Below are 25,885 nucleotides of genomic sequence, written 5' to 3'. Positions count from 1 at the left end.
GCCTTTGTGTGTGACGGTGGCGGGGGAGCCTTTGTGTGTGACGGTGGCGGGGGAGCCTTTGTGTGTGACGGTGGCGGGGGAGCCTTTGTGTGTGACGGTGGCGGGGGAGCCTTTGTGTGTGACGGTGGCGGGGAGCCTGTGTGTGTGACGGTGGCTCGTCACCCAAGACACAGAGTGTGACGGGAAGCTTGAATGTTTACAGTACGTGATGGTGGTGGTGGCGGTGGTGGTGGGGGAGGTGGCGGTGGGTGTGCTGGGGGTGGTGTACCAGATGAGGGCGGTGGAGAGCCTGGCCGTCTCCCTGGCCTCCAGGCTCAAGGCTCACTACGCCGCCTCGGGACACGAGACTTTCACCCTTGCCGTCGACTACGTCCAGTATCAGGTGAGTGGGGCATTATAGTCCTACGCTCGTAACTCTTTCTAATAGAAAGTGTAAATATTGTCTTCCTCCTCCTCCGCCTCCTCTCTCTCTCTCTCTCCCTCACCACTAATTATTTAACTGTTCACGCTGTACTCTTTCTCCTTTCAATAATGGTAAATTATTCTGACAAAGCTACATAACTGTGCAATATAATGAGGATGTAAATTACCCTTTTAAGTACAACTATTATCATGAAATCAAACAGAAATTGGTTTAGCTTCATTTCCATCTTGGTCTGTAGGTGATGGTTGAGTTTGGTGTGGGGCTCAGGGCTTTTATACCCCGGGAGGCTTATTGGGGCCAAGAAACCAAGTGTAGTTTATCCCAGCACGAAGGTCAGTAATAAAGGAAACTCTTGCTGTTGCTGAGGCGTGAGGTAAACCTCTCAGTGTATGTTCCTTAATGAGTAGTTAATGATTTATATTTGCTAGTTTATGATCACATACACTTACGTTTTCTCCCCTCTTTCCATTACCCAAATTTACCATAGCATGTAAAACTCCTAAAAAAATATCCGTGGAAGGGTTCAATCTCACCGTAAAAGATGACCAGTGAGGCCAAGCAACGTTCCCAGTGAGACTCGGTGGAGTAGTTATACACAAGGCCACACAGATGACATTGCCTGCAATCTTATCCTCGACCATCGCTACAAGTGTATTAATGAAAGAGATCCTTGCAGAGTACTGAAGAGACTCCATTGGGATTCATGATCTAAACTCACTAAGGCAGCCAGCCAGTGGGACACTCTTACAGGCACTTCACCCAGACCAACTTTTCCAAATGACTTCAAACAGGCCAAATGGGATAACCCCGTAATGGAGAACATCGGCTCAGCAATGCTGGAGGCAGCTTCTGGGAAGGACAAAGCACGCCTCCTTGCTGTGCAAGCTCCCCATACTAGAGACTTCCTGTTGGCTGTCTCTAATTCCACCTTGGGCACCCGCCTGGAACATTGGGACCTAAGTATTGGTGTTGCCCTGCGTCTTGCCGCCCCTATCTCCACCGGACACTGGCGTATCTGCGACTGTGTCAGCAGACCAATAAGGTAGCCATGGTCCCTTTAGTCATAAGTCAGAGGGAAAGACTGCCAGACATCCTTCTGGGGTCAAGAAAATTATATTATATTATATATATATATATATATATATATATATATATATATATATATATATATATATATATGCAATTCACGATCACAAAACACTGATCATTTTTATGCGGAAAATCCACAGAGAAATGTGAAAGGAAGATGAACGTTTCGGCCTGATTAAAGCTGTTGTCAACACCAGACTGACTAGAGGGCCTCTAGCCTTTAATATATAAAAAATTGAAACAGATGCTTTCTGTCGTCGCCAGCCTCCTCCCCCCCCCCCAGCTATTAATCATAAGCTCATACAATACCGCCACTCCACTACATTCTCCCACTGCACTCCCCCCTCTCACACCACTTATTTCTCCCACTCCACTCCCCTCTCCCTCTCCCACTACACTCCCCTCTCCCTTCTCCTTGTCTGTTTTACATTCATCTCCAGAAAGGATCAGCTTTTTTCGAGGGCCAAGTTCCGGGTGGCATTGTGGCCTGCACACCGGAATGCATATTTTGAGCTCGTCTTTGTAGACCAATGAGGCTGTTTTCGCTATTTTTAATGTTTGCCTTCAACACTCTCTCTCCTTCCCTTTCTCCATATTTTTTATCTCTCTCTGTAACAACGTTTACTGTAGGGTGAGGGACGTGTGTTTGCCAGACAAGTTATTTCCCTTTATGAAGTAGTTGAGTATTTGAACCTGTATTCAAAGCAGTTTAGGTAAGGATAGGTGGGTTAGCTGCTGTTATATTGGTCAGGCAAGGTGTTCTAGCTAATAACCCAGGAATAATTACATACTTTTTGACAGACCGAAATAGGGACACAACAAAGAGAGAGACAGTAATTTATGTCACAGTAATACATGGTTTGGTCACACAGAGACAGACGCAGGGAGATACATGCTTTAACCACACAGAGACAGACACAGGGAGATACGTGGTTTAGTTACACTAAAGCTTTGGCTAAGAATTATAGACCAGTTGCACTAATGTCCCATATAATAAAATTATTTGAGAGAGTGATGAGGAGTCAGGTTACCAGTTTAATGAAGACCAATGACCTCCACATCCCAGGCCAACACGGATTTAGAACGAGAAGATCATGCCTCTCACAGCTACTTGATCACTACGACAAAGTCACTGAGGCATTAGTAGAAAAACAGAATGCAGATGTGGTATACACGGACTTCGCAAAGGCATTCGATAAATGTGACCATAGAGTGATAGCACACAGAGGTCAATGGGGAAAAACAGGTAAAGTAGGACGGCGGATATTAAATTTTCTGTCGAACAGAACAGAAAAAGTAACATTCACCCATATAAAATCGAGTCCAAGCGCAGTTAAAAGCTCTGTACCTCAGGGTTCAGTCCTTTCACCACTGCTTTTCCTTATTCTCATATCAGATATAGCCAAAATACAAGTCACAGCTTCGTATCATCCTTACCAGGACACAAAAATCAGCATGAAAATTACCTCTGCTGAAGACATTTTAAAACTACAAGCAGATATTAATGAAGTTTTCGACTGGGCAGCAGAAAATAACATGATGTTTAACAGTGATAAATTCCAGGTACTCAGGTACAGTAAAAATGAGGACATTAAACAAAATACAAGGTACAAAACACAATCAAATCTGTCCATAGTAGGAAAGCAGCATGTAAAGAATCTGGGAAAAATGATGTCTGACGACTTAACGTTTAGGGAACATAACCAAGCAAGTATTGCCTCAGCCAGAAAAATGATAGGATGGCTTACGAGAACTTTCAAATCCAGGGATCCCATCACAATGAGTGTACTATTCAAATCACTTGTGTTGTCTCGTTTTGAGTACTGATCGATACTCACTATACATCCTCCCAGCGAGTAAAAGAAATATTGCCTAGACAGCCGTGGACATCTACATGAGAAAACTATCTAGTTTTCTTCAAGAAGTGCCGAACAAACCGGGCTGCGGTGGATATGTGGGCCTGCGGGCCGCTCCAAGCAACCGCTTGTTAGATCAAGCTCTTACAAGTCAAGCCTGGCCTTTCACTGGCCTGGGAAGAAGAATAACTCCCAGAACCCCATCCAAGTACAATCTAGATAATAACCGTATACACTTCAGATGTAGACTTAGCAGCTGGGGCAGGTAAAGTCAATTTACTCTACTAACGTAAACTCAGCACCTGGGGGTAGACAATATCAGTATACTAATATATACTAACAGAGGAGTCACAATAACGTGGCTGAAATATGTTGATATTTCACAATCGACTTGAGAATGGTCCAGGACGGACCGAAACGTCGTCGTCCCTTCACTTTCTAGTGTGTGGTCAAGTCAACGTATACTGACCCTTGCGCATGCTCACTTGACCAACCGAACACCTGAAGCTCTCGGTAATTAATTCACCTGCCCAGGTAATTGATGAGGAACGTCAATCCTGGCGCTGAACCCATTGTTCAGAGCAGTAATTACATACATATATGTTATGCAGATTATAATATTACAGAGTTATATATTGTTACAGAGGTAAAAATTGTTACTGAGATATATTTTGTTAATGAAGTATCTATTGTTACAGAGGTATATATATTATTACAAAGCAATATATTATTACAGAGGAACATACTATTACAAATGATAAAGTTATTACAGATGTAAATACTTCTGCAGAGCTTTATTTTGTATTACTTCTAACGTGTATTATATTATATATATATATATATATATATATATATATATATATATATATATATATATATATATATATATATATATATATATATATATATGAGATTCTCCATTACAATTACAATAGAACTATATAGTTGGACTACTACAATGGAACTATCTAGTTGAACTACAATAGAATTTCTGACAATGTACTACTAAACTAGAGATATTAACTGGAACTAACTTAGACTATTGCAGTAGTAATACTACACTGAAACTGCTACAATAGTTATAGGTTCATATTTTAATCAGTTGACATTGTACTTACACAAAGACTACTGTACAGGGGTTGGATTTATAGAGCAACACACACTTATACAGCTTGACTTATCTAAATATATTCATGTTTAAACTGTAATACCCGATTCCACTCTCTTCCCACAGCTGCAGTGTTGTGGTGTAATTGGACCTGGTGACTGGGTGGAGTCCCTGTGGCATGTTGAGGGAGTGGGTGGGGGTGGGCGGGAGGTGCCTCTCACCTGCTGTACTCTCCACCCACGCCCCGCCGCCCATATCAACCCGAGCCCTATCAACATCACCCTGTGTCAGAGCACCAACTCCGCCTCTCACCATGTGGCCAGGCATCAACAGGTGGGTGTGTGTTTGTGTATTCATCTAGTTGTGCTTGCGAGGGTTGATCTCTGCTCTTTCAGCCCGCCTCTCAACTGTTACTAACTACTAACCAACTAATTTTATTTTCCCCCTCTCTCTCACACACACACACACACACACACACACACACACACACACACACAGGAAGCAGTTTGTAACAGGTACCTATTTACTGTCTAACTCCCAGGTACCTATTTACTGCTAGGTAACAGGTGCATCAGGGTGAAAGAAACTCTGCCCATCTGTTTCCGCCGACGTCGGGAATCGAACCCCGGAGTGCTGGACTCCGAATCCAGAGCGCTGACCACTCAGCTACCGGCCCCCCTGGCAGGTAGAGTGAGTGTGTGTGTGTGTGTGTGTGTGTGTGTGTGTGTGTGTGTGTGTGTGTGTGTGTGTGTGTGTGTGTGTGTGTGTGTGTGTGCGCGTGTGTGTGTGTGTGTGCGTGCGTGCGTGCGTGCGCGCGCGCGCGCTACAGTTAAGTTTGATCGTTTTGTTACACTATTTTCTGTCGTTTGTAGCAAATCGAGAGGAAGGTCTGCACTAATTCCTAGAACAATGCACTAGTATCCCCTCCAATACCTAAAACAAACCTCTAGAACAATGCACTAGTATTCCCTCCAATACCTAAAACCAATATCTAGAACTATGCACTTGTATCCCCTTCCAAATATATTTTATAAAACCAGTTTTTCAATGTCACGTTTTTACTGCCCCAACAACCGGAAATGTTGCACGCTCGAGGACCCGCCATGTCCGGACACCATAAAAAATAGCCAGCAGGTTCACCTGTGTCCTGGCAAAACACAGGGCGGGCGAGACGCACCTTTATTACTGGACTCTGAGTTCAACATGTGCGTGGCTCCCCGCCGGCCTGGCTCATGCCTGTTGTGAATCCGTAACTGATAGCTAAATGGTAACTAAGTGAAATTTTATGGGGTGCGGGGGTATAAAGTCTGTAGAAACATGGCGAGAAGTCATGTTAGAGGTTAAGAGGAATGAGCTAACTCGTTCAGTCACCGAATGTCAGGTTCTTTTGTATAAAATATTTACAAATTGAAAAACTGTTGCATAGATGGATGGATAGATAGATGTATAGTCATTGGACACACAGATGGAATGGATAGATAGGTTGATGAATGGGTAGATAGATGGATAGACAGACAAACCCGGGTGTCGCTGGGTAACCCCCCCCCCCCCCCCCCCCCTAGTAAAGCAGCACGTTCCGAGGGTAAGTAATTAGACTGAGACACCAACTTCCTTCACAAACCACCTGGATAGTTGTGTCTACATATTAGTGGAGGTCTGAGCACCGAGGATAAGTCAAGAGTCAAACTTACTCATGCATAATTTTTGAGTGCAAATCTGGCATTGAAAAAAATCATTAAATCTTCATGAACAAATGGTAGATATTTAGATAATATGAATTTAATTCTGAAATGTATAAATACATATCATAATTGGAAAGATTTTTCAATAAGTAAAAGTTTATGTAAAGCTATGTCAATAAAATAGAATGTCTGTGTATCTGTCTGTCGGTTTTCCGAGGTATAAGGCCTCACAGAACCTTGCATGGTGCTGATTGTATGGCGAGTCATAGGTTGGTGAGGGCGAGTCATAGGTTGGTGAGGGCGAGTGTCCACACCCATCCCACTCTTTTAGAAAGGATCGGTTTCTATTCAGAATCCCAGCTACTCTTTTGAAGTATGAAATGTGGGATTGGTTGTCTATAGAGTCTTTAAACAGCATAAATAGATGTTGTCAGCTTTGAATGAGTGTCGATAACATTTACTGTTTCACGAACATCTTTTGCCCACTGGGAGATGGAGAACAAGAAGGAAAGAGGGAGAGAGAGGGAGGGAGAGAAGGACGAAGGGAGAATGTGAGGAAGGGAGAATGTGAGGAAGGGAGAATGTGAGGAAGGGAGAATGTGAGGAAGGGAGAATGTGAGGAAGGGAGAATGTGAGAAAGGGAGAGAGGCAGAGAGAATGGGTGGGAGAAAGGGAGAGAGGCAGAGAGAATGGGTGGGAGAAAGACAAGGTAGAGACAATGGGGTGGATGCAGAGGAAATGAGATAAAGGGAGGGAGAGGGGGAAGGGGGAAATGGAAGGAAGAGATGAATGGGGTGGAAATAAGGGGAAGAGAAGTTGATAAGGGGGTGAAGATTTTACAGTCAACCCGACCAGACTTAGACATACAGTAATGACGTTCACACTCTTATGCACATACGCCCCTCTAGATCACAATGAAATCACAATGTCGTGATATATAAATGAAAATCCTTTGGAGTCTATGGAGTTAGTGCAACCTATGCAGTCCATATTGATATGCTTCCACCCTGTTACAAACACACTTGCATTCTCTGTAAAATGAGGCACCAAAAACGAAAGGCCAGTGCTACACTAAGGGATTCTGGAGCTAAACGCGTGGCTGTTGCTGACAAGGTTACTGCTAGAAAATGTCCCCTTCATGGGGGGACAGGCACCGCTCTGAGGCGGGCTGTCTCCCTATCTGATGCTGCAACGCTGAGCATAGGCATCAGCTTTTTTCTCACAAGTGGGCTTGTCCCAGCTGGACTGTGTTTTTTGTTGGATCTATGTTGAGTTCTGTGGATATATGAATCTATCTACTCATCTATATCCATCCATCTACCCATTTATGCATTCATGTATCTATTCCTTTATCCATCTATCAATCTAGCTATCCACCCATCTATTCACTGTACTCATCTAGTTGTACTCAACTAGTTGTGCTTGCGAGGGTTGAGCTTTGGCTCTTTATTCCCACCTGTCAACTGTCAATCAACTGCTGTACAGATTTTTTTTAGCCAATTGTGCTTTATCAAACCTACACTTGAAACTGTGTATGGAAGTCTTTATGTCTCTGTCTCAGTGCCTGTCTGTTTCTCTCCCTTCCTCTCTCTCCCTCTCTCATCCTTTCCTTCGTATATCCTCCCACTCCTTCAATTCCCCGACAAGCAAGTGCCACCATTTGGTCAGGAGGTCTCCTCGTGGAAGCCAGAAAGTGTGGGACCAGACTGCCAATTACCTTCACCTGTTGCCCGGAACTTGGGTGCTTGCTAAGCGCTGTTTTCCCTCCCTGATCTCGTAACGCCCCAACTTGGGAATATTAGAACCCCCTGGGTCTCCCAGTGGGCGCTCTGCCCCCCTCCCCCTGGTATGTTTCCCCGTGGTGACGCAGTGTTATTGAACACTCACTCTGCGTCACGCAAGGGTTCCTTAAGGCTGCTTGTAATTATTTCCTTGTTAATCAGAATGTCACACACACACAATAGAGTGTGTGTGTGTGTGTGTGTGTTTCAGCTAACATGGTCGTTCTTCAGCTAACATGGTCGTTCTTTCAGCTAACATGGTCGTTCTTTCAGCTAACATGGTTGCTTTAGCGATCGTGGTCATTGTTTTAGCGAACGCGGTCGTCGTTTCAACGCGGGTGCTTGTTGCTTCAGCATTCGGTGTTGTTATTTCAACAATCGTGGTGTTTTTTTAGCGATCATGGACGTTATTTTACTAATGTTTCTTTTTACTTGGAACGTTTTTCTAAGAAACACTCGACTTCCGAACGTTTTACGAAGGAACACACTACTTGGGAACGTTTTTCTAAGGAACACTCAACTAAGGAGCTTTTCAATCAAGAACTCTCGACAAGGAAAGTTTTACGAAAATACCATCGAATAAAGAGCGTTTTATTAAGCAACCCTCTACCCGGGAGCGTTCTCTGAAGGAGCACTCGGCTCAGGAACGTACTACGGAACATTCAACTACCAGGGAAGGCTAGACTGAGGAGCAAGGGGTCATGCTTACATATAAAATATTAACCCAAACATTCTGGCCGTATTGATCACTATCACCTGGGAATTTCCTACACTATCCCTGAACAAGCGTTTAGAGTTACTGATTCTTCTTTATGTCCCCGCCTGGAATGGGGAAGACTTTGGTGTGTTTAGGTAGACACCTGGCTTAGCTTGTGCTTAAGCTCTTGGGACCCACATCTCATATATTAGTTGAATGTTTTCTTTCTACTTTCCAACTTGACTTTCTATTTTAATCTTTTTTACTTCTCTGACAATAAAGACATTCTTCCTGATATCTTTGTTGTTCAACTGAGTTGTGAATCTATGTCCTTTCCTGCATAATCTCGTCGACCTCGTCAATTCGCCTGAAAAAAACTAATATGTCGTGATGATGTCTTCTGTTCATCACGGTTCATGAAAAAAAACGTGATCAGCGGTTTAGTTCTTTTAAAATATTTTCCTTGCTCATATCTCTTGGTTCTGAGCCAAATTTTGTGGTGACATCTTTTTATGTTTATCGTGATTTTGGCATCATACGGCCACTGCATATTTAGTACATGCTCTAATATGTAACATGCGGAGATATTAATGCATATTTATTAGTATTTTTAAAGGCAATACATGTGTGTGTTGTCCATGTACATGTCGCTGGTGTTCCCGTGTTGTTCGTCCCTCACCAAATGGATTCCTTAAGATGTGAATCTCCCGTCATTTTCCTGTCTGACTACCGGGATATTTTTATTTTCAGTTCGTTAATTGTATCCGGCCTCCTTTCCCTGGTTATCACCCTTGTAAGTTTGCATGTGCTGGAATTGAACTCTTACAACCATATGTTTACTTTTCTTATTGTATATTCAGGTTTTCAAGTAGTTTATTGAGTTTTCCTCAGTTCTCCATATCATCTCAGTGGTATACAAAACAACCAGTCCTCTCGAACAATACAACGCAACAAAATCCCCTACGGACAAAATATTATATTACAAAAATCATAGCGTCTCACAAACATTCCCGTTTTCTATGTGTGGATTGCTCGGTTAGGTATGATTAAAGTTAGGTTTGGGTGTTTTAGCACACCGTTTTCTGTCTGTTGTGGCAACTCGAGAGCGCGGACTGTACAAAAAATAAGAAGGAATCATTCCTCTGTGTGAAAAGTGGGTTGATGTCTTGATAATAATCGTTGTGGGATCCCCCAAAGTAACTAACTCCTCTCACCTGAATATTTTCTAACTACAGCTTTGTGCTAGCTATTAGTTAAGGTTCTCCTTGGTGCCATGAAGCACCTTCCCCCCTCCTCCAGCCTGTTTCCCTGCCAGGAGGACTGGTCTCCTGTATCTTATGTATCAAATCAATTGTGTCTCCTTTATCTTGACACTGAATTTATGAGGTCTGTAAGGGCAAGTTTCCTGGCGCTCAAGTTACAGCTTGTTCACCGTTTATACACAAGAGGAGACCTGTTTGGGTTGTAGTTAATCTTGTCTGTTTCCCTGTGTGTGTATTGACACTATGACTTTCAAGTGTGTGATAGAACACCTGTTTCCTATTTGTTTATAGGTTAGAAAGTATTTTACTGACTCTCACAAGAGTGCCATTCACATCACCTCTCACAAGAGTGCCATTCACAGCACCTCTCACAAGAGTGCCATACACAGCGATCTCTCACAAGAGTGCCATTCACAACTACTCTCACATCGAGAAACATTATCAACAACTCTCACAAAACGTGCCATTCACAACGCCTCTCACAAGGCCCCTCACCAAAGGTGCCATTTTACTATAACCACTGCATAAAGCATCTCAAAACATGCAAATTTAATAAGCTCAATCTTACTTTTTAATGTTCCCCATCATTAGTATTTTTCAATGTACCATTGATGTATTTTTAACCCTCGAGGAGTTTTACCTTAATAGTTCCACGCAAAGTTTGGTTAAAAATGTTGAGCACGTGAAGTTTTCTGAGGGAGCGAAATTTTTAAGTGTCTGATGAATGCAAAGGATATAATGATTTGTTTATCTGATCGTCATACATTACATGATATTATATTATATATATATATATATATATATATATATATATATATATATATATATATATATATATATATATATATATATATATATATATATATAATTGTTATTTTTATTATATCACTTTTTTATCATAATTACTTTGTCTTAATTTTCAAGAAATATTTCACAATCTCATTTTTCTCTTAGATTCCATGTGTTAAATTTAAAAATTCCTTTACGCTAGATCACTGTTTCATATATATGTCTATATATATGAAATACATATGGCATATAGTCAGACTGACATAGTCAGTCTGTCTATATGTCTCCCTTTCTGTCTGTCTGTTTCCATGTGTGACTGTCCCGGTCCATCTCTCTCTGTATAATGTCATGCAAAGCTCTACTCCATCACCAGAAACCTTCAACAAGAGCTCCGTGCTCTCTAATTTTATGTTAAGTTCTCTGACTCACGTCAACTTCTCTACGCACACATGGGAGGCCCTCAACACTTCATGGGAGGCACTCGACACATATGGAAGGCCATGAACACACATTTGGGACCCTTAACGATTATGGAAGCCCCTCAACACACAGAGGGGGCCTGTCAGCACTCTAGGAGGGCCCCTGGACAGACAGGGGAAGCTTCTCAACACACAGAGAGGGCCTGTCAGCACTCTAGGAGGGCCCCTGGACAGACAGGGGAAGTTTCTCAACACACAGAGAGGGCCCGTCAACACAGAGGACAAGCCCCTCAACACATAAGGAAGGTCTGTTAACACTTAAGGACGGCTGCTCAACACAGGGGAAGCCCCTCAGCACACAGAAAGTGCCCATCAACACACAGAAGGGGCCCCTTCACTACACATGCGAGGCTCTCAAAACTCATGGAATGCCCTAAACAAACGGACAGACATATAAACATTTCCATTTAATGATATAGATTATTAATCTTAATGTAATAGATGTATAAATACGTTAGAAAACCAGAAGACTAAACTGTCCAGATAAATAAAAAATGCATTATTGAGAAAGCTGAATAATTAACTAAGCGAATATAAAGAGTGTAAAACCAGGCAAATGGAAAATTCTAACCGAAATTAAAATCCTGTAAAAGCGTAATGGCCAAGAAAACAATGATAATAAAGCGAGGGAGATAAGAACAAAAGCTGAGAGAGAGGCTGAGATAGTTGGCATAAAGCTCACTAATGATCTTAATAAACGTCGCTTGAGGGAGGTATGAAGCCCACTGCGTTATGCCGACTCATTACCCCCGTCAAGCCTGAAGCACGGTGGGCTTGCCAGCCATCATCCCACTGTCTCAGTGGGATGGTTTTCCCCCTGTTCAGTCTCAGTGGGATGGTTTCCACCTGTCCTCTGTCTCAGTGGGATGGTTTCTACCCTGTGCAGGCGATGACTCACAATAACGTGGCTAAAGTATGTTAGCCACGTTATATCGGCTAACATACTTTACATGTTAGATCACAATCGGTTTCCACCTGTTCACTGTCTCAGGGGGATGTTTTCCCCCTGTCCAGTGTCTCAGTGGGATGGTGGAAAATAGATAACTAAAATTATCGTACGGTGCAAATTACCCAGTGAAGAACTGAATAAGTTGTGTACTTTGCTTAACAAATCCTCGCTGACAGTGCAGGAGATTACTTAAGATTTTACACTCCGTTGTAGAAAGACAGGGAGCAAATACAAATGGTAAACCAACAACTAAACCTTCGTTAACCATCCATAATAAACCATCGAGTACAACCAGTACTCCAATATCATCTAAAACATCTACCGCCACTCCAAGGTAGAGACAAGGCAGTGTGGGCCCACGTTGCAACCCGTCCTCTTAAAAATAACGTCACTTTTCGCTGGTATGCGCGCTATGGCCAAATTTGGACGTAATTTGAAATGAAATCGACTCACAAAAGTGATGTACTGTTCCGTTTTCTGTTTGAGTCGTCCGGCTTACTCGGCAAGCTTAGAAAAGGCAACTTTCCATTAACGTTGTTCATACCGTTTTGAAGCTTTATGAGAATTTCCTGCCCACCTAACCTATCAAAGGACCCTTAACTTACTGTTGTTGAAAAAAAATCCCAAATTTATTTTCATTTTTTTTTTTCATTTTTAAATTACGTCCATATTCGACCACACGGGCAAACGGCCAAAAGCGACGTTCCTTTTAAGAGGACAGGTAAATCCACTGTGTTACCCAAGGCGATGACTCCTAAAGTTGCTAAGGAGGACGTATTTGTTCTGCAATGAACAGTATTCCATGTACAACTGCCCAAATTACCCTGATCGTACTGCACGTGTAAAGCGACTCAGAGTTGTATAAGTGCACCAGCTGCCTCAGGTCACATGCCAGCAGTACCTGTACTACCCAACTGCGCACCTGTAACAGGTGCAATAAAGGACAACATCACACAGTGCTGTGTGGTCCGCTTCAATTAGAAATTAATTTATTGCTAAATAAAATAATTTCATAAAATAATTAGTAATAAAAAATAAATAAATAAAATTCTGCTAGGAGATTTTTCCCCACATTACCACCCACGGCGCTAGTGTGAGCTAGTTTTACCACCCACTGTGTGCTAGTGTAGGCTAGTCTTACCACCCACTGTGTGCTAGTGTGAGCTAGTTTTACTACCCACTATGTGCTAGTGTAGGCTAGTCTTACCACCCACTGTGTGCTAGTGTGAGCTAGTTTTACCACTCACTGTGTGCTGGTGTAGGCTAGTCTTACCACCCACAACAGCCGGAGTTATCAACAATGTGGGTGAGAGAGAAAGTGACGTTATTTACCTGACTGAGAATTAACATACCATCTGGTGTCAGGTACGTGAAACCAATATGAGCCATTATGCCTTCAGCAACTTCCGTTGTCAATCATGCACCTTTATAAACCTTCAGTATCTCTAGTTTCATATATCTTAGATGAAAATATTCAAAGCTAATAATATTCTTTGCCACCATAATTAGTGTTGCAGAGAATAAGTCACAATAACGTAGCTGAGGATATGATTTAATAAACGACATATTTTGCTTTATTTTCACTAAGATAAAGTTGCAATTACATGGCGGCCACAGTACAAAAGGTTCTTTGTTTTACAGAATTTCATTATTACATTTATAGTTCAAGTCACACAATGGTTTCAAAACAAAAATATGTATATATGATGCATATACATTAGGGGTTTCCTCCTGCAACACTTTAATTATGTGCGATAATTTACTTGCTTGCAAATAATGTATTACTGTGACAAAGGATACGTAATTTGCATGTATATGTTGCAGGAGATATTACACCCGGTGCTGGCTGTCATTCGTGACTGTTGCATCGACTTGACCAGAAGTCTGCCAATGGTCCTGTTGTTGCTCATTCAAACTTTGTATGTCAGTTTGCAATTTTACATGAGTTATCAACTGTGTTAACACAGGAGATATCAATTGTAGCACTGCGCTGATACAGGTGGGTCAGGCAGTGACACTGGTAGGTCAGGCAGTGATATGAGGCACTGTTGTGACACAGGTGGGTCAGGCAGTGATATGAGGCACTGTTGTGACACTGGTGGGTCATACAGTGGCACTCTTGGGTCAGGTAGTGACACGAGGCACTGTTGTGATACTAGTAGGTCAGGAAGTGATACAAGGCACAAGTGGGTCAGGCAGTGACATGAGGCACTGTTTTGGCACTACTGAGTCAGGCAGTGACGTGAGGCACTGCTCACTAAATAAGGGTCTCAAAAGTACATACAAGAATCAATCCACAATATTGAAGGTAAAAACCCTCCATTTGTCCGGACGCCCACCGCCCTCACCCAGTACATAGGCAGTAAACACAACACATTTGTTCTCCAAAAACAGATTGGACAATTCCTTACCTCCAGCCTCCCTGCTAGACCCGCAGCGCTCCAGATGGATGTAACTACCTATTTCGCGGATTGTTGTTCTGATCTATCAGCCTGTGATTCAGATACTTTCCCAAAAACGAGGAACTAATTTTGGTTCTCTCGATGAGACACCTTGAACAGCCACACTCAACTCTCTTAACCATCTCCTTTGACATATTATATATATATATATATATGGGGCCCGCCAAACACACACCGAAACTACGACGTTGGTACACGTTCGAACAAGTTTTGACACCATCTAACCAGTTATAACAACCAATATAGCAAGTTGTAACAACGTTCTAATACGTCATAAACACGTTAAGCCAAGATGTAACAACTTTATTACAAGTTGTAACAAGCGGAAAATAGAGACAGTTACGATTTGTTTTTCCAGGGGGGGTCACCATATTATGGGGGTCTGACAAAGGTTGCCACAATATGCAGCTAGACAGTAACCATTCATTCAAACAGGTAAAGGAGACTATGCTATGAAGGTATGGAGACAGGCAGTGACTACACTCTCAGAGTCCTTCCTTGTAGGTCCCAATAGAGGAACAAGTTAGGTTCGAGAATAAAACACATGGTCAAGAAACAGACAGGAGAGGCTATGCGAAGGAAGTAAACAAAAAGACTGTTTCCATGAAGGCTATAAGTAAGAAGATTTAAGATTGTGATTTTTAAGTAAGAAAATTCTGGCGAGTTGAGAGAACATTCAAATCCTGAAGATAGAATTCACTCCTTGGGGATGAAGAGGCTCAAATTTTATGTTATAAATCATATCGGAATTTTAGAGACTAGAGGAAATAATAGTGGCATGCCTGGAGGGGTCAATAGAACCTGTCCTCTTAAAAAGAACGTCGCTTTTGGCCGTTTGCCTGTATGGCCGAATATGGACGTAATTTGAAAATTAAAAAAAAAAAAAAAAAAATTGGATTTTTTTCAACAACAGTAAGTTAAGGGTCCTCTGATAGGTTAGGTGGGCAGGAAATTCTCATAAAGTTTCAAAACGGTATGAAAAACGTTAATGAAAAATTTCCTCTTCTAAGCTGGCCGAGTAAGCCGGACGACTCAAACAGAAAACGGAACAGTACGTCACTTTTGTGAGTCGATTTCATTTCAAATTACATCCAAATTTGGCCATAGCGCCGCGCATACCAAACCGAGGGAGGAGGTTGAGGACGTGTCGACACTGGGAAGACCACGTGGTCGCCAGTAGTATAAGCTACTACAGGACTTTAAGATAGCAAACTGATCGGTGAAGCTTCTGTAGACATTTCCTGTCTCCTCCTCTTATTAGCAGAGAACTTAGCTTTATTTTGACAATATAATTAGGTAGTGCAGAGGATCCCAGTACTACAGTCGGGTTCATTTTCGACTCAAAATCGAGACTTCCGGGTTCGAAAACCGGGCGTGACAGAAATGGTTGGGCGCGTTTTCTATCACCTAATGCCCCTGTCCACCTAACAGGGAATAGGTGCCCAGGAGTTAGTCAGCTTGTGGGGTTGCATCCTAGTGAGAGTCAGTAATTCGCCCCTGGGGAAAGGGGGGGGGATTTCGATTTAAGCCAAACATGTACTCTATGTATAAATTGGCTGCCTGTCCCCCCCGACACAATGATTGCTCTGAATTATTACAGTGGTTCTCTAGTTATTGTGGCGTGTCAGGCCTAGATCATTTCACAAGGAGAAGAGGGTACGGAATATTTATCATTTTGCTTCTTATATTGTCTCATTGTTAAAACACATTCAATGTCAATTCATTGTTTTGATATCGCGCGTTTGGCCACGTAGGGGGAGGAAGGTCTGGTGAGCAGCTCGTCCATATGACTCCACAACAACCCATTATCGTGAATAGACAGTAGTTGGAAAGTCTTCCAGTGTAGCGGAAGCCTTATGCAGTGATCAGGAGACGTGGTGCTCTTGGCCGCCCCACAGCGTAAACCTCACCGGCAGGAACCGGGCGCAGGTAGCATGCATCTATACGTCATACACACACCACAGTCGACGAAACATCACATACACTCGAATACCAAAAAGCTGAGATGTCGTGGAGGTGGGCTCTACGAGCTCGCTGGCAAAGGACACTATTAAGAACGACAACATTGCGAGGATGGAGTATATGAATGACCCGTTGAACTGCAGTCATTAGCAGATCCTGTAGTGTTGGCGTCCACCATCGTCACCATGTTCCCAGTACTCCTATGTCCTCACTCATCGTCTACCCAGGGACACTGAAGTACTCGAGGTAATAATTTACATAATAACACCTTATTTGTTTACCGCTGTGGACACTTGTCTTGGATAATTTGTATTTTACATTAGCTTAAAAGCCTATTATGGTAATGCTCGCAGGGGAGAAGGGGGGGGGGGGGTGGAAATAAGATAAATATGGAGCTCCAGGAGCCAAAGAACATCCGGCTTTGAATTTATAAGTAACAATTAAGACAAAATATTTTACAAAGGTTTAAAGTGCGTTTCATCACCGAGATGTAATAACGATAAAGAATTAGATGAAATAAATGAGCAAGTGAAGTCAATTTATTTTGTTATGTTACATGACCATTTAAGTGACAATTTCCCATATAAAATACCCAGAAATAATTCCAAACTATAAACAATCTGCATCTTCAAATGCCATGTATAAGCATTTACGCACGACTCGCAGAATTAACGAAACCCGTCAAATACCAAAGTATTTTTACGACTCCGTGGCCATTCAAGAGTTGATTATATACAATAAATTCCAACGATCCTGGCAATGTGTCAGGGAATAACGCCACAGAGAACACAGCAAATTATACCACGGGAACCTATTCTGCTCCTCGTAGCTCACTCGCCAGTGGTGATTATATCTTGGAAATAACCCACAACGACCACACTTAAAACACATATTTCATGGAGCACGAGAGGGACACGGAGGTAAATAAGGAGGGGGACATTAGGTAAATAGACAGACTGGTAGACAGAAAGAAGAGACAGAGATACGCAAAGATATTAAAATATATTGATAGGTAGGGCGATATAGCATTCAGTCCTGCGTTTGAACGTAGTGTTAGTAAGGGAAGCAGGAGTTTGCGCACCTAGTTGTGTTCATCTAGTGGTTTTTTCAGGAGATGAGCTACGACTCTTGATCCCGCCTCTGATCCATTAATCGACTGGTGTTTAGGTTCCGGAGCGTTTTGGACTCTGTCACGTCTCTATATAAAGCTATGCATATAGTTAACATCCACCATGTTATTTCTAAGCACATTACGTGTGTTCATTGTGCTGACAATGAACAAATTATGTTGAAGGTCTCTGGCTCATTAGGGTACTGGGTCCTCTTGTGGACCTTCTTTTGGGACATCCTCACTATAGTGAGGATGTCACTCAGGATGGTACACATCCTCTATAGTACCACTCATGAAATAAAAGAGGGAAATAGTCTGTACTTGTTTGCCCTGTTTGTTCCACCTTATTACTTTGTTGTGGGAATCATGTCTGCCCTGTTCCATCTCTATGCCAGGAACGTGAGGTATAACTCATACCTCTCCGCCCCGGGACTAGTATGATGCATTACTCTCAATTTTTCCACTCATTTTGTGTTTAACGAGATATGGACTTCACGCTGTTGCCGCAAATATCAGAATTTACCTGACCTAAATGACATAAAAATCCTGAACGATTTATTGGTCAAATTCCTAAAGGCATTTTTCATATTAGCCAGCCAGCAGCTGAAAGATATTCTTTTGAAAAGGGCTTCTAGCGACAGTTTCGGTGTAATATTAACCCCTCCAAGACTTTTTCTCTGTATGATTCCAGGAGGATTTCCTCTCCCATGTCATTGTTTGGTGCCAGCCTCCTGTTCTCCATACCCAACATCATTACATTTGCACTTACTAGAGAGTGGAAATTAGTTAAAGCATTTGAATTCTAGTAACCTCTTGAAGAACAATGCTTTCCTTTAATCCAGGTTATTCTGTAGTTTAATGCAGTTTCCATCCTTCTTATCACCACATGTAATTTTTGGTAGCATGAGAGAACATTAAGAGGAAGGAATCGCGTGGATCAGGAATAAGACCGGACCCAATACTGACCCTAGTAGCTAGGACACCAGAGATAACATCCCGCCACAGAGAGAGAGAGAGAGCTCCTCTCACTGTAATTGACTTTTGTTGCAGAGGAAGCCTTCTGTCATTTTGATTACCTTCCCTGTAACTTCTCTGTTTCTCTATTTTTTTTATCACTGGTCTCTTGTGAGGTACTGTGCCAAAGGCTGTCTGACAGTCTCCGAATATTCAATTCGTTTACCCTTCTCCGTCTTGTCTGATATAAGTCGCCAGTTCGTAGAACTCCATAAATGTGCCATCTTTGAATCCATGCTGGTATTTGTGCAATAAAGTCCTTTTTTCTCTAGATGCTCTACTAGCTTCTTTCTTATACTTCCCATTAACTTGCAAGATATGCAAATAAAGGACACAGACCTGTGGTTCAATGCCTCCTGTTTGTTTCCATTTGTAAATATTAGTACTTCAGTGGGAGTCTTCTCTCAAGTTGTTCTGTTTCCAGTGATTTGTTACATATCTCTCTAACACACGCATCCCCATGATGCAGCCTGTAGCAGCTGTCTAATTCTCAGGTTCCTATTTACTGCAAGGTGAACAGGTACATCAGGGTGAAAGAAACTCTGCCCATATGTTTCTGCTTTAGCCGGGAATCTAACCCGGGCCCTTAGGACTACGACCCTCTTAGGACTGTCCTCTCAGCCACGAGGCCCGACCAACACACACACACATATAGGTGTGTGTGTGTGTGTGTGTGTGTGTGTGTGTGTGTGTGTGTGTGTGTGTGTGTGTGTGTGTGTGTGTGTGTGTGTGTGTGTGTGGATGGCGTGACAGGGAGACGTTCGAAATAATTAGTCCAGGACAGCCAGTTGTTTTAGCAGTAAAGCGTGCTAATGACACTTGTCTGGTTCTGTGGTAAACATTAAGACTATATTTCAGGCTTTCCCTCAAGACTTACCAGCCCAGGATGAGAAGCAAACGTTCGCGAACGTAATTCTATGTCTTTAAACAAAAATTGTAGGAGGGTGGACGGGGGGGGGGGAGTAAATTGGGTTTGTTTGTTTATCTCTGTTTGGTCGTTACTCTTAGGCTTGTGTTCGCACGATCTATCAGAGCCGCTTGTATCCTTGCAAGATTTACGGCTCATGTTATTGCAGGATACTGATCGGGCAACATGAATTGTTTACTGATGGTATTATATTGACAGCTGCATCGGCATTTGCCATATTATAGTATATTTATGTTGGAACTCTGGCTATTATATTATGGAAATATTTGCCTCCCGCAAAATTCCTCAAATGTACCCAAGCTGTGTGAGGTTTTTTCTTTACATAAATTCAGAACTGTACTCCAGGATACTGTATTTAATTTCATACCTCATTCATTTGCATAACTTAATTATTCTGTAGCTCAACTTTAGTGGACTTGCAGCTTGCTAAGACTTTTCTTTCTTTCGGCAGGGGTGTGTGGGTCGAGTGGTGGGCTGGGTGCAAGCCCAGAGTGGCATCATCACAGGCGTGGGTGTGGGCGTGGGTGTGCTGGAGGTGGCGGGGCTGGTGGCTGCTGCTTCACTCTGCCGCGCCATCAAGTCTCTGCAGGACTAGCGGCACGCCACCACGCCCACCCGCGACAATGCTCCCGCCGCCACCAACAACCACAAGACCAAGGCCAGCCTCACGTCCAGGACTCAAGACAAAGTCCAGCTGACTAAGGAGCGAGCCGATAGACGTCCCGCAAGTCGAAGATGGCTTCAGCTTTACTCCGAACGGCAGCAGGTGTGGCCGAGGTCGTGGACTATCCCGCCGAGGCGGGCGCAGGAGTGTTGGAGACGTTGAGGAGCTTACCAGGATGGAGAAGATCCTGGACGAATGGACGCCTTACGCCTCTCTGGATCACGTGCACACGGGGCACTGGCGCACTTCAGGCGTGGGTGGGCGTGGTGGTGGGCGTGGGACGTGGTGCTGAGAATAATGAACACTTTCGCAATGAGAAAATAGGTGGTTGCCGTGAATTTCGTTGCATCTCCCAGCAAGGTAGACGCGGCGACACTTCTGCAGGAGCCAGTCGACCCAAGACTAGCAGCCAAGAACCACGACGGGATAACAACGGATGAAAACGACGACTCGAGGGAGAGGCGACGAAGCTCGTGGAGGTACCGGCAGGAAGCCTCGGGACTGACGAGGGATCGGAGAGCCAGGTGTGGGAGTGCTGAGGGCAGAGCCGCCAGGAAGAATGATGGGCGCCTCGCAACCAGACAGAAACAGCGAACTCCGGAACAACTGGCTGACGGAAGGCCAGCGTCAACCACATCGACGACTTCCATAGCGATGACTTCACAGACAGGAATTCAAGTGACAGAAGCCTGATCAGAAGCCACAGAAACTTCCACAGTGATAACTTTCTCGGACTAAGTTCAAGAGAAAAAAATCTTGCTAGAAGCTTGAAGGATTTATATAGCGATGATGTTACCTTGAATAACAGAGAGCGACAGTACACAAGAAATCACGATAACTTCCACTGTGATGTCTTGTCCGATATCAATTCCAGGGACAAGAATTCCATGATATCTCTTAGCCATGTCACGCAGCGCACCAAAAGAAATCAATTCTAGCAACAAAATGCTGTGCGCGACGACACAAACTCCGCTGACGATGTCGCTGAAGAAGCCGACCTCGATTACAAGCCTTGACGTCAGAGAATTGAACGCGTGGATGTCAGGAAGCAACGCTGAGGACGAGGACGAGGACGCGGCCGATTTTGGCTACGTCAAGAGAGGAATAAGGTTCTGGGACGCCGAGCGAAGACAGAGAGAGGAGGAAAGGGAGAAGAAGATGCGAGTGGCAAAGTGGAGACAGAAGGAAGAGGAAAAACGTGTGAGGGAAGAAGAGTGGATATACAAGGAAGAGGACACAGTGTGGGTGGCAAAGGCAGATAAGAGCATACGACAGAAGAACCAGAGGGAGAGGCAACTACAAGAGGAGAGGAACGAGCGCTGAAGACAGCAGCAAGAAAGCCAGAGAAATGAAAGAAAGATTATACTCAACGCGTAAGGGCTTGCAGAGCCAAGGAAATTATTGGCGTATAGGGTATGGGGACAAAGCAATAAATAAGGAATTGAGAGTAGTGAGAATTAGCGACGAACAGCTGACCAGCTTTTGAGTCGACCACCGTGTAATGTTAGGTGAACACTGTTCATCCTCCTCCACACGCTGTATCACGCAGGAGATGGAAGCGTACAGAACTCATACGCTGCGGTACATTCTGCTGACGACGTGAGTTAACATTCAGCCATGCACACGGTGTGGGAGAGAAGGCCTCCAGGCCAGCATCATGAGGGATACGGCCTGGAGTTAACTATATCCAGAGGTCCTGGACAGAAATGGAAAGAATCAGCACACCGTGCGGACTGGCCACGGAGACTCACCGCACATATACTCATCTCCTGTGAGACGCAGCAGGGTGTTGCTCACTACTCACCAGTGCATGATACTTATCACTGTTAAACAAATGTGTACAGTACACAAATGTGTAATGAACACATTACACAAATGTGTAATGAACACATTACACAAATGTGTAATGTGTTATCACTCTTGTGACAACACATTACATCTTTGGGATACAGCAGTTTTTGTCCAGACACTTTTTCGTGTAAGTGGAATATTTAATTGTAGAGAACTCACTTTTTATTGTATTTGTAAATTTGTTTTAAGGTCTTGGAACGCATATTTATTGCGTTTCAACTGTCTCGTTGTATTTTTCCATCTCGCTTATGAGTACAATATACTATATTTGTGTAATGTTCAATATATTTCCGGATATATTTTAACTCACTAATTATCGTCTTAACCCCATCCAAAGCTGCCCAGTTCTTATGTTATATATGTTTATAGACCAAAATGCCTTGTCAGATGTCTGCTATTTTTGAATAGTAGAAAATATATTTTTATTTAAATTTTCATATGTGGTTTGTGTGGTGGAATTGTCCACATCTTATTTGGGTACAATTATAATAGACATTACTTTCTAAATGTAAACTAATTATTTGTAATTAGTTTACATTTAGTAAAGTGTCTGTATTTTAGAACATAGAATTAGAATACACGAGGGACTTAATGTAGCAAAATGTAATGTAGTTTAATATGTACTAATTACAAATATATTAAAAATAAGTAATGAATAGGGTAGACAAAATCAAAATGTGAATAAAATGTCAGCTGTTGATAAACCTTTTATATTATGTAATGTATAGGACAGATCCTGTCTGTCTGTCCTGATTACCGTTTATTAAATACCAATGATTTGAAGTTGTTTTATTTCGTGACAACATAAGGTATCCATTGTTGGTGTGCATGTCTCTAATAACACTGCCTCAGAGACAAGTGTGAGTGCATGTCTCTGATAACACTGCCTCAGGGACACCTGTCACATCTACAGAGGTAGAGGTGAATGAATACAAGTTATCTGGAGCAACCGACGACATTAAGGTAAGGAGACGCTAGGCGTTGCACGGGACAAAAGACCTTGAGTAGATTCTTTAATCACTACGTTGGCCGGGGCAGTGTGTGCTGGATATTCTGCCTTGGTCGTGAGGATGGAAGAATGTACCCTAGTGCGAGCTTGGCTGTACCCTAGTGTGAGCTTGGCTGTACCCTAGTGTGAGCTTGGCTGTACCCTAGTGTGAGCTTATCTTTACCCTAGTGTGAGCTTGGCTGTACATATACTGCCACCACATACTGCCCCTGCCACCGGAAGAATTATGAAATCTGGAGGCGGCCTGGTTGGCCTATGCGACACTTCACTCCTCATCCTACATGATTGTGTCTTCCGTTATTCCTCATAATCATGGTTCGACTCACCTTTGACCTTGAAAATTTTGACAGGATCAAAGAAACGCTTCCAGGCCAATAATAATAACTCTAAAAGTGCATTCATCTGAATATAAATATTATATATACATTATATACTAATTACCCCAGAAGGATTCGAACTCAGACAGCCAGGGGCTGCAAGCACCTTAGCGTGTGCAGAATTTTCACCACTAGGCCACAACGACTGTTAAAAGAATTGAAAGTCATCAGACCTTTAACACAATTTCCAACAGCACTCAAGTGACTTTTTTGAGCACAGATATTTCATTAAATCACCTCACATGCACAACATAAGGTACATGGATCCCCTGGCTGTCTGTTTAGAAAATATCCAAAAGAAAATGAATAATAGTCACAATGCTGCTGTGTTTAATGACATGTGTATTAGAGAAAACCTGTTCTTAAATATTATTATTATATATTACATATATATATATATATATATATATATATATATATATATATATATATATATATATATATATATATATATATATATATAACCACACGCTAATGTTGACTTTAAAATAAATAACATAAGGCATCTCACATTTTCATACGTAGTAATTCCCTAATACACATTTGGCCTGGGTAATGTGCCAGGCCGGGCGTTCCTCCTTTCCAGTCCCTGGTTGTAATTCACGTTATAATCTTAATTCCCGAGAATTTTGTGGAGGATTTATTCATTGATTTACGCAACAGAGTGCTCCGAGATCTGCCCAAATCCCGGAAACTAGAAGGTAGAGTGAGAACGTTAATTTCTGTGATTGCTCTAATCTTTTTATTTTTTTTTAATTTGACTTGAAATTACGAGGTAAATATTTGAATTTGTCTTGATGTGTTTGTGTGCGTCTGTTTCTTATGGTTCTTGTCCTACTTTTTGTGTGATAAAATGTGTTATAAATGGCAAATGAGAAGAATTTAAGGAATATCGTTGAAAGAGTAAATATTCAGTAGTAGCCAGGGGTAATTGTGTGTTCCCCTAGGGTGTGTGTGTGTGTGTGTGTGTGTGTGTGTGTGTGTGTGTGTGTGTGTGTGTGTGTGTGTGTGTGTGTGTGTGTGTGTGTATTCACCTAGTTGTGTTTGCGGGGGGTTGAGCTTTGCTCTTTCGGCCCGCCTCTCAACTGTCAATCAACTGTTTACTAACTACTTTTTTTTCCACACCACACACACACACACACACACCCCAGGAAGCAGCTCATGAAGGTTGACTAACTTCCAAGTACCTATTTACTTGCTAGGTAACAGGGGCATTCAGGGTGAAAGAAACTTTGCCCATTTGTTTCTGCCTCGTGTGGGAATCGAACCCGCGCCACAGAATTACGAGTCCTGCGCGCTATCCACCAGGCTACGAGCCCCCCCGTGCGTGCGTGCGTGCGTGCGTGCGTGCGTGCGTGCGTGCGTGCGCGTGCGTGCGTGCGTGTGCGTGCGTGCGTGTGCGTGCGTGCGTGTGCGTGCGTGCGTGCGCGCTCTCGTGCCAGAAGAAAAATATTCAACTAATGTCTCTGAAACCAATCTGATGAATCTAATCCACCTCGGTATTGGCATTACGATTACCAAGGATATAGTTAATGCTGATTACACTTTGCCTCGTTTTAACTCGCATCTTAATGGCAATATAAATAATTTATACCTCTGAAACTAGTTAAGAAAAATATATACAGTTTACCTCAGTAACTTCCAGTTTACCACGCGAGTTTATCCTACATAAAAATATTCAGACTTAATATTGGTCTAGTGTCAAACCTTATTACAATTAGGTCCAATAGCTCGGCGATTAGCGCAGTTTGCTCACAACCGCATGGTCCCACGTTCGACTCCCGGGAAGGGCGATACGTTTCGGCAACGTTTCTTAGCCCCTGATGCCTGTGTTCATGTAGCAGAACATAAGTACCCGAGAGTTAGGCATCTGTTGTGGGTGGGATCTTGGGAAAACTTCAGTTGTGGGACACAGAGGAACTTCATTTACCCCATAAAGCTCTCAATATCAATACAGGGAATAAACTGGACGATCATCATGATTGTAATGAGTGCAAAATGTACTCAGAATTATGATTAAACTATTTTTATTACCACAACTACTGCTATTAATATCTGAACTACCACCATTACTTCGACTACAACTGCAGCTACTGATGTTACTGCTATCTCCATTGATAAGTCCCCTCACTATCTCTGCTGCCACCACTACCGTTCCAACAGACCCTTAATACTAACACACTTGCTGGTACTATTGTTACTACTAACATACCTGCTGCTACTACTAACACACCTGCTGCTACTACTAACACACCTGCTCCTATTACTAACACATCTGCTCTTATTATTAACACACCAGCTGCTACTACTGTTACTAGTAATTCACTTGCTACTAATAGTAAGAGTAGTCGTAACACACTTAACTTGCTGCTACAACTATCACTTCAAAAG

At 42.7% G+C, this 25,885-nt stretch overlaps 1 pseudogene; it reads left to right on the top strand.

Annotated features, from left to right (window-relative positions):
* The first annotated feature begins 252 nt into the window (after positions 1–252).
* LOC123746119 (uncharacterized) lies at positions 253–22,887 on the top strand (annotated as a pseudogene).
* The last annotated feature ends 2,998 nt before the right edge of the window (positions 22,888–25,885 follow it).

This window comes from Procambarus clarkii, chromosome 78 (assembly GCF_040958095.1).
Source record: "Procambarus clarkii isolate CNS0578487 chromosome 78, FALCON_Pclarkii_2.0, whole genome shotgun sequence".
Classification (NCBI taxonomy): Eukaryota; Metazoa; Arthropoda; class Malacostraca; order Decapoda; family Cambaridae; genus Procambarus; species Procambarus clarkii.
The sequence above is the reverse complement of the archived record's forward strand: the minus strand, read 5'-3'. Positions and strand labels throughout refer to the sequence as shown.